This window comes from Dicentrarchus labrax, unplaced genomic scaffold (assembly GCF_905237075.1).
Source record: "Dicentrarchus labrax unplaced genomic scaffold, dlabrax2021, whole genome shotgun sequence".
NCBI lineage: Eukaryota > Metazoa > Chordata > Actinopteri > Moronidae > Dicentrarchus > Dicentrarchus labrax.
The window spans coordinates 24,347,041-24,367,602 of record NW_026136713.1 but is presented as its reverse complement, the minus strand read 5'-3'; the positions used below and the strand labels follow the sequence as shown (position 1 = coordinate 24,367,602).

The 20,562-nt window shown below is 40.1% G+C and overlaps 1 long non-coding RNA gene across 1 annotated transcript in view; it reads left to right on the top strand.

Annotated features, from left to right (window-relative positions):
- Positions 1-870: 870 nt before the first annotated feature.
- Positions 871-20,562, top strand: part of LOC127374694 (uncharacterized) — a 108,997-nt gene continuing 89,305 nt past the window's right edge. Inside the window, exon 1 of the long non-coding RNA XR_007887191.1 lies at positions 871-2,274. This is a non-coding gene — a long non-coding RNA (uncharacterized LOC127374694). The remainder of the gene's footprint in view (positions 2,275-20,562) is intronic.

The following is a 20,562-nucleotide window of genomic DNA, read 5'->3' as shown; positions in this document are numbered from 1 at the left end:
TATCCTTAGTGTCTTAGTTATGAAGCTAAAACTCTAATGTTTGTCCTGAGGGTGGCGCTACAGGTCATGGAGTCATTAAAGTCTAAAAGATTTATCCTCTGAGGAGCAGGAACAGGAACTTATCTGAATTCAATAAGCAAATCTTTGCAAGATTTAGATTTAAATGACTTATGTAAGGCTTTCTGATCACATAATAATAGACATGCAGCCCAACATTATTATGAAACAAATCCTGTGACAAATAATAATAATAAACTGACCTTTCAGGCATGAACCCCTAAAAACTTTCTGTACTTGGTGCTGAAGATTAATTTCAATGAATACCAACGTATGAGGGTTTGATACTCAGCCCTACATTTGGCTTATCTAAGAGTAAAACTAAGACTGGTTTAACTCTGAGAGATCTTTGTGAGTGCAGCCTCTGATCTCTGAAGGCAGCGGCCAATGGAAAAGACAATTTCTCCAGCAGGACCAATAAAATCTCACACTGCATTTTTCATCTCTGAGAGGCAGCTGAGAACAGTCGTACTGTAAACAGAGCCACTCCATCAGCTCTGCACTGATGTATTACTGCAGGAGAGAAAACTGCACGATATATATTAGGTCATTTGGCTCAGCAGACGAGTCCCATTTAGCAGCTGATAAAAGCATTTGGGATGAATGCTGGAGCCCCGGGGCGGCTTGGAGGAGTCCCTCACCTCATCTGGGTTCAGTCATTGAACGCTCTCCATGGAGCCGTTTGGATGGCTGCAGGGGAAAAGTGTGGGCAGACTGAGACACGCGCAGATGAGCAGGATCAAAGGTGCTGCTGGCCGGCGTTTAACACTGGAAAAACCATCGCAGGCTAAATGGGCCAGAGAAGAAGAAAAGACAGAGAGGAGGGGAAGTGGAGGTGGTGGTGGTGGTGAATTGAAGGGCGGGAGCTGTATTAATGGTCCACTTTATTGCTTTGTACTGTTAAAATTAAGAGCTCAGATTTCATGACAGCACTTTGACCGTACATGCTTGATTTCTTCTTCCAGCCCTGGTTTTAGTTACTGTTTCAGTCTGCAGTGACCCGAAAAGAAAGTCAACCAGACGGCTGCTGAGTGATGGGACTGAAGCCGGAGGAGATGACAGGTTTCATTAAGGAAGACTTGTGGTTCCCAATCTGATTATTACATTTACTGTACAGTACTTAAAGGTGCCATATGTAAGATTCTTAAGAATTTTACGGTTTTATTTTCCTGTATGAATCACTGTTTTTCACCAATGCATAAACTGGTTGTAGTGTAGCGACTTCCTCTGCTGCCTGTGGACTGATTTCTTTGTGTTTCTATGTAAGGATGAGGGTCAAAGGATGTGACGTTTATGCTCCCGAGTTCCTTCTCTCTCCTCTTCCCTACAGTGTCAACAGTGGGCAACACTAGCTAATGCGCAGAATTCACAGAGATTGGTTGAATTTTAATTAATTCTTGCGATTGCAACAAATTGATGGCTAGGTTGCAGCTGGCTGGCTAACATTTGCTTGATTGCTCGCTGGCGTTATCACAAGCAAAATACTGGTGTTGGCTGATGGGGTGATTTGTAAACGGCAAGCTAGTTAGTAGCATGGAGCTAATGGTCAAAATAAAATATAGTACCCTTACAGATAGTGATGTTATTCTAAATATGATTTTCAGTTATTTTACAGCATTCAGTGTTTGTCACTGTTGGCCAACGCCCAGGATGCTGACTGCAGTTCACTGAACGGCCACTGGTGGGCGCTGTTAACTTTAAACAACATTAAAAATGTTGACGTGATGATGGCGCTAGATGAAAAGTCAAAGGATCACCAAAGTTATTACAAATTATCCTCTGGGGACCACGAAATGCCTGAACAAAATTTCAGAACAATCCATCAATTCAATCAATGATTACATGCTTCGGTGTGTAAGCACCCACCAAAAAGGTTGAACGTTGAGGAAGGCCGGTCAAAAAATAAATAAATTATAATATAAATTGGAGCAGTATTATTATAAAATAAACATTTTATTTGAACAAAACAATACTGGATCATCTTACTATGTCACTGGATTAAAAGTATCGGTATATAGATTTGAGTAACAATACACTGAAATTATTATTGAGTTTCAGTCTATTGTAGTTGTAGCATACTGTGAAAATGGTAAAAAATTTCCCATGGTGCACTGAGCTCCTCCCTTCCTCTCTCTTTCTGCACTCATTCATGTTCCATTAATGCATGTTACTAACTTCACTTCTTCCCCGGAGTTCTTGTGCTTTCTCGTCTCGCAGGTTCTTGTCGATCCTGGTGGAGCCTCCTGCCATGGTCCTGCTAGATTGCCATTGCCAATACTGTTGTTGCTGTGTACCTGTCTGTCTGTCTGTCTCTCGCTCTCTCTCTCTCTCTCTCTCTCTCTCTCTCTCTCTCTCTCACCCCAACTGGTCAAGACAGACGACCACCCACCTAGAGCCGAAGGATCTGTCCTAGGTTTCTGCCTTTTAACAGGCAGTTTTTCCTTGCCCTTGTCGCCAAGTGCTTGCTCATGGTGGTACTGTTGGGTCTCTGTAATTAATGTTTTAAAGAGTTCAGTCTAGACCTTCTCTATTTGAAAAGTGTCCTGAGATAACTTCTGTTATGAATTGGCGCTATACAAATAAAATTGAATTGAATTGAATTGAATTGAATTGAAAAGTTCTTCCTCATGGAGGAGTGATATGAGTGTTGTGTTTGCTTGATGGTCAACTTTTCACCCCAACACTTGTCAATCACTCTGGAGAAGTTTTATATCTCAACTTCAGGCAAGATAGCAGCTCATCAAAGGTGTTAAAGAATCAGAAAAACAAATTAGACAATCAAACCCTACTGCTGGTGTCCCCTAATGACAAAACACAACATACTTAATTTAATTTTACTGTTTTTTAGAGTGCAACAGTGGACTCATTTGTCCTGAGGGTGGTGCTAGTGGACAGATCAATTAAAATGTTAGCTGTTTCCCAGCTCCAAAGACAAATAGCTCCAATGCTATCCTATAATCATTATCCTATTTAGGAACGATTAACGTGCACCCAATGCGATCAAATTAAAGCACATATGGAAATGGGGAAACAGCTAGCCACAAGACATGTGAGATGTTGATGTCATGGTACATAACATTATCCTGCAGCTAGCAGTTGGTTACTAGCGGTTGTTGGTCATTTTTGTGGTTAACCAATGTTACTAATAGAAAGGCATAAATGAAACAGTGTGGCTAAAAGAGTGATTATTAGCAGTGAAGCCACGTGTTGACCAACAATGTTGTGATAAAAAGTAAAAAAACTAATTTCAACAACCTATATGTGATTTAGAGAGTACAGGATGTGTTTAGCTTAATGCAAACACAAAATGTTAGGAGTTGTCTTTTAGGGGTTTATAGCTACATGATGTTTAATTACAAAAACAATTTAAAATTAAAGCTGCAAGCAGCAATGAGCTGCCCCTTGCCCTCCATGCAACTCAGGGTGTGCTGCGGTTGCGTCACGTGCCGTCGTAACACACGCAGGCCACAACATGAAAATTTCGCAAAATCAGATCATAATCGCATCGCAGCTCTTACTTCCTGTTGCCAGTAGGTGGCGCTCTCACTATATCTGAATATTGTCATGTAAACGTGTTCAGGGCGGGACCCCTATCAAACGTGTGAAGTTTTACTGACATTGGACCATGTACACTGAAGTTGTGAGGACGTCTTCAGGGTGGGACTGTTATAGAATATGTGAAGTTTAGTGGACATTGGACGTTGAGTACTATCTGTTTTATGGCCAATTGGCAGAATTCGACACGTCGTCATAGGCACACGGTTCAACGTATAGTCACAAATAGCGTAACTTTTAATCAGCAACATTTTTTAACTAGTACTGACCAATTTTGAAGCAGATCAGATAAGTTCCCTAGGAGGAGTTTGTTCAAATACAAGGCAAAAAGTTCGCCGAAAATCAAAATGGCCGACTTCCCGTGGGGTTTGGGTTATGGGTCCAAGAGGCTTGTTTGTACGTCTCGGCACGTTACACGTGCCCACCGAATTTCATACATATCGGTGAAACATGGCTCCGGGGCTGCTTTTTTAAATTACTGTAGGGGGTGCTACAAACACGACAAATACGATTTTTGGTATGTGAGATTCAGGCACCAGTCTACACGTGTCCTGTGAATTTCATATTCATAACTATTACGGTGTCCGCACAGTGATTTACCCTGCCACCAGAGCGCCACCTGGTGGCGGATTGTTGACACATTTTTTAGCCAAATTTCATTTTAATCACACGTGCCGATGCGGAGATATAAACTTCTTCATTTTAAAGAGCGCCACCTTGTGGCGATTGCCTGAAATTGTGCACAATGCCTAAGGAAGTCATGGGGAACTATGGATTCAAGCTTGGTGTCAATCGAACTTACCAATGTGGGGAAATGCCCCACTTACTCTTTTGACGAAAAATGTAAAGGAAGTCCTAATTTTATAGCGTGCTTATTTTTTGAAATATCAAAATTCATTAAATTACTTTTTTGCCAGGACGGTCCACAGATGCTACGTCAAAAATTCTGTGCGATTCGGACAAAGCGTACAGGAGGAACACAAAAAAGTAGTTTTTGGACATTTTGCGCTCTAACAAAAAGAAAATCTAGGCGGAAGTGGGCGTGGCCTATATGGGGAGATTCAGCTCCATTCACCAAACGTTTTTTCGGTTTTTGAATGTGTGATAAACTATGCCGAAGTCATTAGCCTAAAAGCACTTTTCATGATAGTAGCACCACCTAGTGGCCAATCCAAAAGCAACACATAGAACATAAAATTTCTTCGCACAATTTGTGCTCTGGCCCTAAAAAGGTGTTGTTTATTGAAAAACTTAGGCTAAATACATCCTGCACTAGTAAGCTACAATAAACAAAATATGATAACTTTATAGGTACTGTGAGATCATGTAAAGAAAACTGTTTTTCTAGCATTGTTTCTTCCTGCTTTTTATTATTGATTAAGCCACCATTTTATATTTCTATTCCTAAACAACATGTACATGGAGGTTTTTTTCCTTGATGGACCTAGGCTAGTATTTTCCTCCTGTTTCCAGTGTTTGAGCTAAGCTCGGATAAACATATCCCAGACCTATCTTGGTACTGGACAAACCTGATATCCTTTGGACACATACAAACCTGATATCCTTCTTCTCATCTGACGTTCCATTTTTGCATTTGTATTGTAGAGGAATATGAAAGATGCCCTCTTGTCATTTCTCTGCTCTTCATCTGTCGCAGCTCATGTAAGATGATCAACCGCTGGACGTCCTATGCAACCTCCCAGGTGACTAATCAATTGTCTGTTCCTTAATCCTGAGCTCTTCTGAATACCTCATTTCCTAGAAGTTAGTCTGTGCCCCTGCAGACAGCCGGGAGCCATCCTCCACTCTCTTCCCTCTACGAGCTAATATCATGAATATGTGGAATACTTGGACAGGTAGCCAGATCAGGAAAGTGCAGCGTCTTTACTGTCACTGAAGCCAATAAGTGAGTGTGAGGTGACACTTCACAGACTCTGCTGATGAACTGTCGCACCTCTTTAATTTTGACCCTGAGCGAGACAGAGTCATCTATATCCGCCCATGCCGCTGGTTTTCACATCAGACTCCTCGTTGTCTTTATCCTCCTCGGGCCCTGAACACAGACTGTCCCACTCTGTCAGAGAGTTTTATCGTGTAAACTAAGAGCCTGGTCTCATGGGAAACTCATTCTCAGAAGTATTTTCGGTTTTCATGCTCAAGAATGACAACCTTATTTCTGACGTTCCGGAAGTGTTCCAGTCTGAAAACTGATTAAAAAAAAGACTAAATAGCTCAGACTAAAATTGCCAATCTGAAAGGGAATCCAGTATCAAGGTGGTTTCCTTACCAGGTTTGGTCCCTGGGCATCCCGGGCTGAGTCAGTTTAGTTAGTTGCACAGCTGACCAAGCTAACAGTAGTTAGCAGTTCGCTACTTACCACCAATAACAGTAAACTCTAAAGACTTCATGAAGACTTTAATTTGAAATATTATTTATGGACTGTGACCCAAGTAATGACTAGTGGAAAACTGTAGATAAATGAAATTGCCGGGGACAGAGCAGCTGTGGACAAACGTGTCACAAAAGCGAATGAATGTTGACTCCTACCTGTAATGAACCTGAGACACTTCATGAGCCGGCTTCATTTAAAACTGGAATTAAACTTGTTGATTCTAGACCTACTGCTAAATAAATTTAAAACTGCTAATAAGCCGAGTGTTTATTTGCTTTAATCACTGAACCCCCACGACCCGACCCCGGACAAGTGGATGAAGATGAATGAATGAATGAATGAATGAACTGAACCCCTCCGGCCTTTATTGGGGACATGCCTTTAATTCCTTCAGCACAAACTCAGCACAGATGGAAATACTCTCTAACTGCTTCTTCTATTCAATTTTGTTCAGCAAATTTGACAACTTACAGGTAACTTACGGTAAATTTCAGGTCGTACATTTTTCTTTGTGCCATCACCATGACGTGGAACGTGAACGTGGTTTTACAGCAGCTGAAGACTTACGACAGCTGGCGTACAGACAGTAAACAGACAGCGAGCAACAGACTGCACATGCTAATATTCACAACTCAGATTCATTTTAATGAAACACTTTGATTGTTCTGATGGGTGGATCCTGACGGACTAAAGGAATATAAATAATGGAGGAACGGACACAGACCATACAGACTTTATGATCTTGTCTCTCTTGTTTACAACAGGGGTGAGTCTGAATGAATTAATGTTAGTAATTAATGTTGCAGCATCCATACTGACCTAAACAGTTAAAACTCGCTCAATGGGGCAGCCCAGTGGGTTTTAAGAGGTTTTATACATCCAGATAATTTCTATAAAATCCAGAACAGGCTTTTAAAGGAGACCTATCTATTTGGGACCCTGGTTTTATTGGAAGTTTTACGTAATATAACCGTTTGTGAGCAAGCCCTGAAAAGGCACCTGACATGAAATCCAAAAATTTTATTCAGGATCAAAAAGTGTTTCATGATTTGATAACGCAATGTTGAAAACATGGCGGTCTGAAAACCTATTACTGCTTTTTGGTTGTTTCTTCCTCACGTGACACACAGGTGAATGTGGTGTGTCCAGTTTATGTTACCGTCACATAATCTTTTCCTCTGTGTAATGGAGGAACATCCAAAACACGGAAACCACATCAAGTTTTTGTCTGTGTGCAGCAGCTGTGAAGCAGCGGGATAACGGGGTGTAATGATGGACTGTTTTTCTCTATAGCTCGTCCTGAGGTTGATGGTCAATGAGCTGCTGAACCATGGAGGACCAGACACTGTCTGTGTGGCCACATGGAGTCTGTCATCCGGTTATTTTTCTTAATGGAGTTCCAGGTTTAAACACACAAGTCCTCCACGTGAGTCCGAGTGGAGGTCGAAGTCCTTTCAAGAGCTGGGACGAGGACTGACCTCTGCCGGGTGAATTGGACCTTCTTTTTTAAAGACAGAGATACAAAATCTTCACCAACAGAAACGTCTCTCCTCCCGTGTGTCACGGCTCATCACAAACTTCACCTGGAGGAGTATTTTTAATGGGGAAATACCTCATAAGGAGCTCATTAATCAACAAGCAGCTAAATTTAGTTTGACATGACATGACATCACCTCCAGACTGACCCAGGACCAGTGCTGGAAAAAGACTAAACTTAAAGGCACCACTTGTTTTTTTTAAGGGTTTTTCAACATTTTCGAACATTGGTGTAGTGACTGCCACAGTGGCTTTTCTCACAGGACCACTTGGTGGCACCAAAGTTGTCGATTTTCCATTTCTACACATAGTTGCCCTAAAGTCCTCATGAAGTATTCTGCTGTAGGTCTACTGTCCTCCAACAGGGACAAGAAGTCATGGTTTAGGTATTTTCAGGTGTTCTTAATGGTATTTTAGAGTTTACTGATAATCAATAAAAGTAGTTGAGTCATCCTGCACTCAGGGGTGTATACTAATACTGCATCCAATCAAACGCTTTCTCTCTTCTGACGCTGCTGAAGCGGAGTGTTTCTGAAGGCCAATGTGTTACTTTACATATGGAAAGATTGATAAGTAGCCAATCACTATCTGCCATTAGCTCAGTCAGCCGTGCAGCTAACCTAACTGACTCAGGATGCCAGGAACCAAACCATCTCAGTACTGTTTCCTGTTGGTCTCAGAGATTGTGTTGGGTCCTTGCCCAGTTGTGTTCACTGAAAGGTAGACGGTCAATCTAGCTCATAATATGCAAGGGAGGAATGAGGAAGCAAACCGCATTTTGCTTCCTGTTTATCTTTGAGCAAACATGTTCAATGCATTTCCTTCCTTAAAGAACAGGTATTTTAAATCCTGCATTGTTTACATCGAAGTAGCTTGCAGTCTTCACTGCCTTTGTTGGTGTATTGCTGCAAAAAACTGCACCATAGCACTCCTAGAGGACAATAACTGCACAGTATACCTTTAAATATACAACTTCGTGTCAAAACAGTATATAAACTCTAAAGCTATGTTCTATATGTAATTGATTCAATCAATAATCTATAATCAATAAACAGTGTTCTCTGGAGGTAGAAACCTCCACGTCCACATTACTTCACCACATAATCAAACGTTGTTGTTGTTGACCCTGCAGAGGCAGACATTACATATTGTACATTTTATTGAAGTTAATTTCAACATTATTTTTTGGTTTTGTTGTAATAAGAAACTCTTGGCTACTGTACACACTCATTTGATTGACTTGTTAGTGTGAAGCTACCAGTGTGCTGATTGGCTGCTGGACCTCCAACTGCCTGTATTCCCAGCGGCCGACCCCCCAATCAGCAGACAGGAAGTAGAACCTCCTTATTATTACGGCTCTCTCTGCTCCTTTCCACCTGCATGTGGTTCTGATTTGGACATGAGGCAAAGTGTTTTCACTGGCTGGCGGCAGCGCTCAGTTTCCTGTTACAGACACTCTTTTGTGCCTCGTCCTCTCTGCTTTTATTTCCTTTAACATGGAGGTAAGAGGCCGCTCGGCTTTTCTTCATCCAGCTAATTGGGAGCCACTTTACCCCCCCCAAAACACACACACACACACACACCCTCCATGCTCGTTATGACAGGGTTAATAGCTTTAGTAAGAGGGTACTTTTTACTGGTCCTGCTGGTTTCTGCTGGGCCTCAGAACCAATTACAGTAATCAAAGCCAATACGTGGATCCAGCAAGGGGAGCCACATGTGGTAGTTCAGGTGTAAATCAATCTATGGAGGCTTTCTTCTGCAGCAGAATAACTCCTTGTTTAAACCATATTTACGTTGCAGTGTAGCTCATTTTCCCCCACGTAGGTAAAAACCACCAACCAGGACATTTTTACCTTATTAATACCTGAGGAGCTTCATGAAATAAATCCTTGGGTTTATAGAGAACTGAACATTGATAATGGACGAATCTGCAGAGTACTTTCTAAACTAATTTCTGCCCTGAATAGTTTAAAAATGACTAATGAGTATGGGCTGAGAAACTGTGCCAATTCACCTCTTCGGCTACGACTTTGTAAAAATTTCCCCTTAAGTAGCCTAAAGCCCCCCTCCAGTCAGAAATCAGTATTTTTCTTTGTTCCTACTCTTGGATGTTTGAGCTTCACTGTGCAGAATGTAACTATTAATTCAACTTCTATAACTGGGAATTCACGAGGAGCTTGTTATCAAAACAAATTAATTTACTCTCAAGATTGAGCTTTGCGCAGTTGTTTTGCTGGAACCTTTCACGTCGACCCTTCCTATCCCCAGCCCCTTTTGGACCCTCGGGCAACTTCCTCCTTGCCTGTACTTAGATATGATATGTGCTAGGCTAATTTATTGAAAACACAACCACATTTAGAAGATGGTTTGAAGGCAGAGGCTTCCTCAACTGTGATTGGAGCACAGAACAAAGGGGGCGGGGCCTAGGACTGGTCAATTCATAGTGTCAAGACTAAAAAGACAGTTGTTGTTGTTAATCTGTCTATAACTTCTTCACATCAGGTTCCCTTCCATCCTCACAGCTCCGGGTTCCCACAGTGACATTCACACGGTAGAAAGTGCCTTATCCGGACCTGCAGCACAGATGTTTATTTAGTCTGTTTAGATTACAGCAGGGTCAAAAGTCACAGCAGAGAGAGGAGTCTGGAAAACCAATCAGATGTGAGGACAGAAGCAAAACAAACATCCTACTGAGATAATGATCTTCTTTTAATGTTTCACAGAACGTTTACCTGATTTTATTTGTGACACTACACTAAGAGCTCTTTATTATTGTAGATTTTATTAAAAAGTCATTAGCTGTCACATGCATTTTTTTTTTTTTTTTAAGTATTTTTTGAGGGCTTTTATTGCCTTTATGATAGAGACAGCTGAAGATAGACAGGAGAGGGGATGACACACAGCAAAGGGCTGCAGATTGGATTCGAACCCTGGGCCGCTGCAGCAAGGACTCAGCCTCGGTACATGGGTCGCCAGCTCTACCCACTGAGCTAACCGGGCAGCACTGAGCTCTTGTTGTTTTGTTTTAAAACCAACATACTGTAAAACTTCTGATAACAGCCCAGCTGCTTATTTGCTTCAATCACTGAACCCCCCCGGCCTTTATTGGGGACATGCCTTTAATTCCTTCAGCACAAACTAAGCACAGACGGAAATACTCTCTAACTGCTGCTTCTCTTCAGTTTTGTTCAGTAAATTTGACGACTATCAGGTAACTTACGGTAAATTTCAGGTTGTATTTTTTCCTCTGTGTCACCTCCATGACACTGAATGTGAACGTGGTTTTATGGGAGCTGAAGATTTCCGGCTGCCGGCGTACAGACAGTAAACAGACAGCGAGCAACAGACTGCGCATGATAATATTCACAACTTGGATTAATTTAATGAAACACTTTCTGATGGTTGAACCCCAGACTGAAGGAATATAAATAATGGAGTAAGGGACAAAGACTGTATGGACTTTATGATCTGGTCTCTCTTGTTTACAGCGTCGGTGAGTCTGACTGAATGAACGTTAAACTTTAATGTTCATAGTTTCAGTAAAATGAAGGATTGAACTGTGGAGAATCTAACTGATTCAATGATGTGCAGCATCCATACTGACAGATGTTTAAACATTTATATTTGTGTAGGAGATCTAAACGGCTTAAAACTCGCTCAATTGGGCGACTTGTGGTTTTAAGAGGTTTTATACACCCAGATAATTTTATAATTTTATAATTTTATAATTCACAATTAGTGTTCGATTAATTTCTCTTTTCTGAGTTTCCGCTACATTTTTATCTTTTAAAGCATATTCATGTTTCGGAAACCGCGTTTGTATACTTAAAGCTATAATCTGTAACATTTCCTCATTCAAATGTGTATAAACACTTGAACTTACATATTGTGTGTTTAAGACTATCAAGGAAGCTTTCAGACCTTCTGAATCTACCTGTTCTTGTCTCCTCTCACACACACATACACACACACACACATATATCTTTGTTTTCTGGTGGATGATGAATGTGTGTTGTTTCCATGTTGCTGTAGCAGATCTGTGTAGAGGAAACTTCATGTTCTGGGAAAGCCCCCGACCCTCTGACACATGTCCCCCTCCTCTGTAATTGTGCCAATTACTTTTCCATAACAGCCCTGAAACACTTATGTATGTGGTTAAAATAACAATTTCCACATGAAACACTTGTTCATTCATAAGGTCCAGAGCAGAGCGGGGGATCCTCTGCAGACGTCATGGCACTGAACGGTACACTTGGAGACGAGTTACAGTTACATCAGATGTTACAGCTGCTGGACGGTGATTGTGTTTGTTTCCTCAAAAAAGAACTCAACTTTAGTAGGTCTTCTGGGTTCCACAACACCCACTGATGTTATACGTTATTTTGTCTTAAACTAGCATTATTTCTAATGGCCAGCATGGGGCAGCTGCATGGGCTGCAGTAAGAAGTTTGATAGTATTGAGTCTTACGGAGAAGTTGATTTATGAGCTCAGTAAACAGTTTCCTGATGAGTTTCTGGTGTCAGTCTCTAGTTTCAGTCTTCTTCCTTACAATTCAATTCAATTCAATTCAATTCAATTTTATTTGTATAGCGCCAATACATAACAGAAGTTATCTCAGGACACTTTTCAAATAGAGCAGGTCTACACCAAACATTTACAGAGACCCAACAGTACCACCCTGAGCAAGCACTTGGCGACGGGGGCAAGGAAAAACTGCCTGTTAAAAGGCAGAAACCTAGGACAGACCCTTCGACTCTAGGTGGGTGGTTGTCTGCCTCGACCAGTTGGGGTGAGAGAGAAAGACAGAGAGAGAGAGAGACATACAGACAGGTGCACAGCAACAACAGTAGCAACAACTACACTAATAGTAGTGACTGATGATGATGAACATGACAACAGCAACGATGGGGGACAATGAGCAGTGACAACAGCAACAACAGTAACCGTAGCAATAATAATAATAAAAACAACACATATCAGTGATATTAGCAATGGCAGTCAAGCAGGACCATGGTAAGAGGCTCCACCAGGATCTATGAGAACCTGCAAGACGAGAAAGCACAAGAACTCCGGGGAAAAGTGAAGTTAGTAACATGCATTAATGGGACATGAATGAGTGCAGAAAGAGAGAGGAAGAGAGGAGCTCAGTGCACCATGGGAAATCCCCTGATAGTCTAGGCCTATAGCAGCATAACTAGGGGATGGTTCAGGACTCACCTGATCCAGCCCTAACTATAAGCTTTATCAAAGAGGAATGTCTTAAGCCTACTCTTGAATGTGGTGAGGGTGTCTGCCTCCCGAACCACAACTGGAAGCTGGTTCCACAGGAGAGGAGCTTGGTAACTGAAGGCTCTGGCTCCTGTTCTACTTTTAGAGACTATAGGAACCACAAGTAGCCCAGCATTCAGAGAACGTAGTGTTCTAGAGGGGTAATAGGGTACTATGAGCTCTTTAAGATATGAAGGGGCCTGACCATGAAGAGCTTTATAGGTGAGGAGGAGGATTTTAAATTCTATTCTACATTTTACAGGGAGCCAGTGCAGAGAAGCTAGTACAGGAGAGATGTGATCTCTTTTTCTAGTTCCTGTCAGTACTCGTGCTGCAGCGTTTTGAATCAATTGGAGCGTCTTAATGGACGTATTGGGGCAGCCTGATAAGAAAGAGTTGCAGTAATCCAGCCTTGAAGTAACAAATGCATGGATTAGTTTTTCTGCATCTGTCTGTGATAGGATGTGTCAATAAACCCTTTTTTGTTCTCCTCCGATCTACATTGATCTCATAAGTCACCTCTATGAAGTTTGAATGACAGAAATCTGTCGTAGCAACCGAGAACTTGAATCCATGTTTTTAACTCAATATTTATCACATTAACTGTCTTAACATAAATATTAACTTATTAACCTTTACAAATGAAATATGGTTCTTCAAAATAAATCCTCTACAGACAATGAGAGCAGGCTGTCAGTGTTTCTGTTGAAAACAAGCACTGAGACCCGGGGAGAGAAGAGGAGACAGACGCTGGTCATTTTTATTTAATTTGTGTAACATTACATTTTATTCATAAATATTAAAAACACACTCTTTTGTGGTAAAATATGAGTAAAAGGTAAAAAATGTAATTCCAAAAAATTTAAACGGAAAAAACGGAATTTGGAAAAAAAAAAAAATGAAATTTAGGAAAAAATTAAACGGAATTCATAGGGCCCTACATAACTCCGACTGGTTTTGAGCAAAGTATCTGAACAAATAGTGTAGTCAGGAACAGGCCAAATCAACAAGCCAAAATGGAGGTCTAGCCCTCTTCGCAAGCAGTGGCTATTACCGGCTTAATTAAGGTTAGCTAGACATGATTAGACTATGATTCAGATGATAAAAAATACTAAAGATAACTCACTAACATTCCACCTATTTGTGCGCTAGTTTGTTAGTCAGCTAGCAAAAGTAAATGAGGTAGATACTTGTAGTTTATAAACGTAGCTAGCCTACATGCTAACCGGAGCGGTGGCTAATGGGTAATCCCATATTAAGTTAGCTTGCCAAGATGTTTTCCCTGGCTACCTGGCCACCTATTACTCCCGCATTTAAGCCTACTTAATCAGTGACAGGCTACAGCTACTAGCTAACTTTACCTCGGCACACAGACTGTTCTATCAACACTGCTCAAATTTCAGAGTAAGGACTTCCAGATTTCGATATTCGGTTACAGTAGGCTATCACCAACAGAATCCTGAGCGAATACAAATATGTGTAATTATTTATTTTTTTAATTTTATTTTTATCAAGGAGAAACATACAAGGTACAATGTCACACTTCCTCATTTCCCATCAAGATCTACCGACGGCAATTTTCAGTTATCCTAATAATCAATAATCTGGTACGTCAAGCCATGTGATAAAGGTACTCAAAGCAGTTCAGGTCTCCGTAATCTTATATATCTAATACATTTTGACCATCTCTTAATTTTCTCTGATTGTAGTTTTAAAGTGAATGTCAGTCTCTCCATGATGTAGATTTCATGAACAGTTCCTTGCCAGTCTTCGAGTGTTGGTGCGTTGGGTTGTAGCCACTTTCTTGTTACAGCTTTCTTCGCTCCAATCAACAATATCTTCATTAGGTATTTATCTGCTATTGTTTAAATATTCAAAACCATGGTACCAAAATAGATTCAGCTGACATCAAATTGTATAGTAATTTAAAATATGTATTCAAGACAATCATGAATGTCATGCCAGTAAGACAAAAGTTTCAGACAATCCCAAAATAATTGATAATGGTTGGCTATATCTGAACCACACATCCTCAGGTATGACCAGATTTCCCTCCCTTTCCCATCTACATTTAACATGCAGGGTGTTCAAATTTGAGGAGTTTAGAAAACTTTTATATAATCTAGATATTAGTCTCTTTCCACTCCCAGATTTGTAAGTTGAAACAAAAACCTTCAGGATATCACTACCCAAGTCCTCTGTCAAAATTGTATTTAATCGATGCCTTACTTGAAGGTATCTGAAAAAATCTTGTTCCTCTAAACCATATTCCCTTTTGAGATCGTCAAAACCTTTCACAGACCCATTATGTGTGAAGCAGCAGTAAGCCGTAAGGCCCCTTTCCATCCATATTTTAAATCTACTATCTGTCCTATTTGGAATAAAATCCATGTCATATGCACACCAACGTAATATTTTTCCTGTTTTTCCTTCCTCCATAATTTTGTAATATCTTGAGTAAGATTAATTCCCAGATACTGATTTCTTGTTACAACTCAGGCTGTATTTAGTTACCAAATCACCTGGTGGGATAAAATGAAAAGACATAGCCTGAGTTTTCTGGATATTTATCTTATAGCCTGATAATTGCCCAAACCTATCCAATGATGACATTAAAGCTGGTAGAGATGTGGAGGGTTGTGATAAAAAAAATTAACACGTCATCTGTGAACAGAGATATTATGTGTTCCTGTCCTGCAATATTTATGCCCTTGATTTGCCCGTTTTGCCTAATATATTGACTGAGAGGTTCTATAAAGAGATCAAACAGAAGTGGAGAACAGGGGCAACCCTGCCTACAAGAACGTTCCAAAATAAAAGAATTTGAGAGACTGCCATTTGTTTTAATTATTGCTGTTGGCTTATTATATACAGCTTTGAAAGCCTCAATAAGAGTATGATGAAAACCAAATTGATCTAATACCTTATACAAAAAAGTCCACCTTACTGAGTCAAATGCCTTCTCAGCATCCAATCCCATTAACATAGCTTGTGTCCTGTTTTGTTGGATACACCACATAATATGTATCGTCTTCCTTAAGCTGTCTTGGGTCTGTGTCTCATGAATAAAACTCGTCTGGTCCAAATGAATAAGAGATGGCAACAGTTTTTAAATTCTCCTAGCCAATATTGACATATACATTTTATAATCTAAATTTAACATTGAGATGGGTCGAAATTGTTTACAATCTAATGAATCTTTGCCTTCCTTTGGTATTACTGAGATTATGGCTTGCTTCCATGAGGGGGTAATCTCTCCCTTTTTGAGTGCTCCATTACATATCGGGCACAGTTTTGGAATTAGCTGTTCCTTGAAAGACTTATACCATTTGGCTGTGAAGCCATCTGAGCCTGGACTTTTATGTTGTTTGAGTCTTGATATTGCTGCCTTGACCTCTATTTCAGTAATATCCGCAGACAGGGCTTTATTTTGTTCTTGTGTGATTGTGGGAAGATTCAGACATTCAAGGAAACTCTTCATCTCTTCTTCGTTATCTACTTTTGGTTGTGAGTATAATTCCTTATAATAATTTTCAAAACTTTGTTGAATTAAGTCTAGTCTATGCTGTATTTTCTTAGTTTAAGGGCATCTTATCTTATTAATAGTGGCGTCTGCCTGTTGTTTCCTCAGTTTATATGATAACAGTTTCATTGCCTTGCTCCCTGCCTCATAGTACCCCTGTTTCAAAAATACCAGTTTCTTTTTAACCTCTTCTGAGAATATCTCATCAATCTCATTTTGCAGTTTTTTAATTGATACTTCCTTAGTCCCTGGTCTAGCTTTGTGATCTTTTTGTAATTCTCTGAGTTTAGTGTATAGAGAATTCAACCTCTCCTGTCTACGTTTTTGAGAGATAAGGAAATAGAGATAATTTTCCCACTCAGGACTACCTTGAATGCATCTCACACCATAGGAGGAGACACTTCTCCATTGTTGTTTTCTTTAAAATAGGTGTCTATTGCCTTTTCCAACTCTCCTTTTAGCTGGGGATAATTCAATAAGCTTGAGTTCAATTTCCATAGTTGAACTCCTCTCTTCCTCTCTCTTTCTGCACTCATTCATGTCCCATTAATGCATGTTACTAACTTCTCTTCTTCCCCGGAGTTCTTGTGCTTTCTCGTCTCGCGGGTTCTTATCGATCCTGGTGGAGCCTCCTGCCATGGTCCTGCTAGATTGCCATTGCCAATACTGTTGTTGCTGTACACCTGTCTGTCTGTCTGTCTGTCTCTCTCTCTCTCACCCCAACTGGTCGAGACAGACGACCAGTTGGAAACCACCAAAGAAAAAGTGACATAGTGGGGGTACAGGAAGAGTCCCAGGAAGTTTTGCTCAGCACAATGTCATGTAAATTGCGGAGAAAGTGGGGTTGTTTATTTACAGTGTAAATGACCAGTCCTTCCAGGATTTCATGGGCTTTTTGGGGATTGTTGCGGCCTGAAATTTGTGATTTCACAGCAGCTTTTATTAAAACTTGTGATGCATGGCATTTTTTAACAATGAAATTGAGGAAAAGAGTGAAAATTGCAGAAATAATTGCATTTTTAGTAATTCATTCAAATCAATTGTTAGTTTTTTGATGTATAGCTTAATGTCTTGCACAAGGGACTGCTATGATTGGTGAAACAATTATTGGTCAGATTTGCAGAAAAGTTGATGTGATGAACTATTTTTCATTTTATTTTAGATAAGTTCCCTGTCCTCAAATCTTTTTCTTGTGTAAAATTTAAAGATATTGTTTGTATATGTATTAACAATCATTTACTGTGAGGAAGCTCATATTTTGGTTTTTTTTTAACCCCACTTTCCAAACATGGTGTATTAACCATGTTTGAGGCATTAAATACACATTTTGAATTTTAATTAGCTAGCTAGCTACAACTGATAAATAAGATTAGATTTCAGAATGTTTTCAGAAAATGTTGATTTTAAATTTTGAGTGTAAATCTGTCATGTTATCCCTTTGAATATACGTTGTATAAATGTGGGCCCCACATGGGTTATGCTGGGCTACATGGGCACTAAATCGGTATGGGCAACACAAATAGGGCCCATTTAGGTTGCCGAATGCTCAGTTGGACCCCACCTAAAAACCAGTGTAATCCTACATAAAGTCCACATGGGCAACTGACATCGGGCCATTATGGACAATCCTACGTAGAACCCATTTTTCAGTTTTGTTGTTTTTAGTTCCAAGTATGAAGTCAAGTTACTTAAAAATCACAGAATGTAGCGACATTGTGACATTTTTAGGGACCGAGCCAGTGTCAAACCCTGTGAGGTCCCTATTGTTTTTGCTATGTTGATTATTACGCTTAGCCCTTTTCACTGCATATCCCCTGAACATATACTTCGGATGTATTTTATTTGGCAAAGTGGTCAGGCCTGGTGAAAAATTGGATATTCTATGCGTCACATTCGTGTCACTGTTGCTGCTGGTTGGCAAATAAACTGGAGATGTGTCAATGTTGTCAAATGTCAAGACACATTTACACAACTACAATCAAACAAAAAATATGCAAAGAACTGCATTTACAAAAGAAGATCTGAATTTCGCAGAAGTTACACTGGAAGATAAACCACATCTGATGACTGATATTCAATAAAAGGCCAATGTCAGTCTGGCATATTAATCTCAGACGAGAATAAACTCATCAGTCTTGATTTCATGACTCTCAGATGATGTCTGTCATCATTAACCGGGTTGGAGATTTATGCAATAGCTGATCTCTGATTTGTGGTCCTGCTGGATTTTCAGCAGTCTTCCAGGTCCTCCCTTAAGGTTCATTCAGTCAGGGTGAATGATGAACGACGGAAACAAGCCATCTATCCTGCAGGGATTCATTAAAACACATCCAGTGACAGGAAGAGGGAGGATCGCAGGTATTCTGACTGTAGGAGCTTTGTGTGTCTGAGTACATGAAGAAAATCATTTGAGGAAGGTAAAAGTGGAAATAATTACCCAGCCCTCTAAGTTTTCTCACGCCTGCAGCCCGCACACGATTCAGGATGGAAAACACCTCCTACCTGCCTGAGGGCTTCAATTTTAAAGTCCAGATGAAATGAAGAATGTCTTTTTTAACCTTTAAGACAACAGGCCTAATCATATTGTACCCCTATTAAACAATGTATGCTAAAACATTTACAAAAATCATTTTATTTGTATTTTTATATTGAAATCCAATCATACAAAAACTTTATCAGTGATTTTGGTGAAACTGGATATATTATAGAAAAAATACTTACTGGTTTTCCCTCCAACCTCCTTCTGCTGCTCTGCATCAACTTAGGTAACTGCTAATGTAGCTTCCCTTAGCTAACCACTGCTGTAGCTGCCCTTAGCATGTAGCAGAACTGGGCTCAGCAGCCTCCCAGTGAACACAGCCAGAGCAGGACTGAACGCAGCCTCCGAGACAGTTTGACAACAGTGGTACTGGGTTGATTCACGGACTTTCCTTTCTACCTGTATTTTGTTTTTCTTCCATTTGCACTGTTTACTGTTTGCACCGTTTATTGTAACTACTGTTAATTTTATTTATAATAAATCTATATATATATATATCTTCTATTTTATTTTTAATTCTATTCTTATGGTTAGGGATTTTAAGTTTAGTCTAATGTATGTTTAATTTATACTTTATATTTTATCTTCTATTTTATTTTTAGTTCTATTCTTAAGGTTAGGAATTTTAATTTTAATTTTAGTCTAATGTATGTTTAATGTATGTTTTGTATTTTGTATGCTACTGGATACTTGAATTTCCCTCGGGATAAATAACATATCTATCTATCTATCTATCTATCTATCTATCTATCCTGATTTGACTTGTTGCTACAAGTAGCCAACTGACACTAATGCTAATGTGCTCATGCAGCTAACATTAGTGGACTCAGCCCCAGCGGGGCCAGAATCCAAACCCGGCAATAAAACCACCTCAATACTTTATTCCCCATTGTCAAACAGTCCTCTGTCAGCATCAGATGCTGCATTCAGTCCTGATCTGGCTGTGCTGTTCACTGGGAGCTCCCAGTCTGACAGCGTCAGTTAATGGATCCGCTATAGCTGCTTGGCGGGCAGACGTAGCACACATTTAGAGCAATTAGTACTGACTTTAAAAAGATTTTCAGTATATAGGTAAGGACAATTTGTATTTTCCAAATGCAGACTTTCATGAAGCCTTCCTTTAGCACCACCTTCTGGACAACATGACAGCTTTGCATGATCTAATTTCCATTAAGTTTTCTGCTGTTAATTCATTTTCTCTGAGTGGAATCTGAACTCATCTGAAAGTGATTCTGTAGTTTGATCAACAGAAATCTGTAATCTGTCCTCATCAGTCTTTGGGATAGGATTTTAATCTCTTCTGTCTTCATGTATTCCATTTGTGTTGACATGTTGTCAGAAGTCAGCAGTCTCAGCATCCTGGAGCCGGAGTCTGAGCCTCTCCCAGCTCACAATCAAAACAAGGAAGAGGAGCTTTCAGCGCAGAGATCCACACCCAGAGAGAGTAATCCGAGCTGGGGTGGATCACACACACCATGTCCTGGAGCCTGGAGGATGGCTGGAAGAGTCAACACTGAGTTTCATTACAAACATTTACTGTACAGCGACATCAAGGCACAGATTGAACCACTTCAAGTCAAAGCATAAATGTTGATCCTGCTGCTAGATTCAATATAACCAACTCAAAAAATAAGATCTGATTTTATGATTCATATCAGACTTGTATTTGAATCCAAACTAAGGATTAA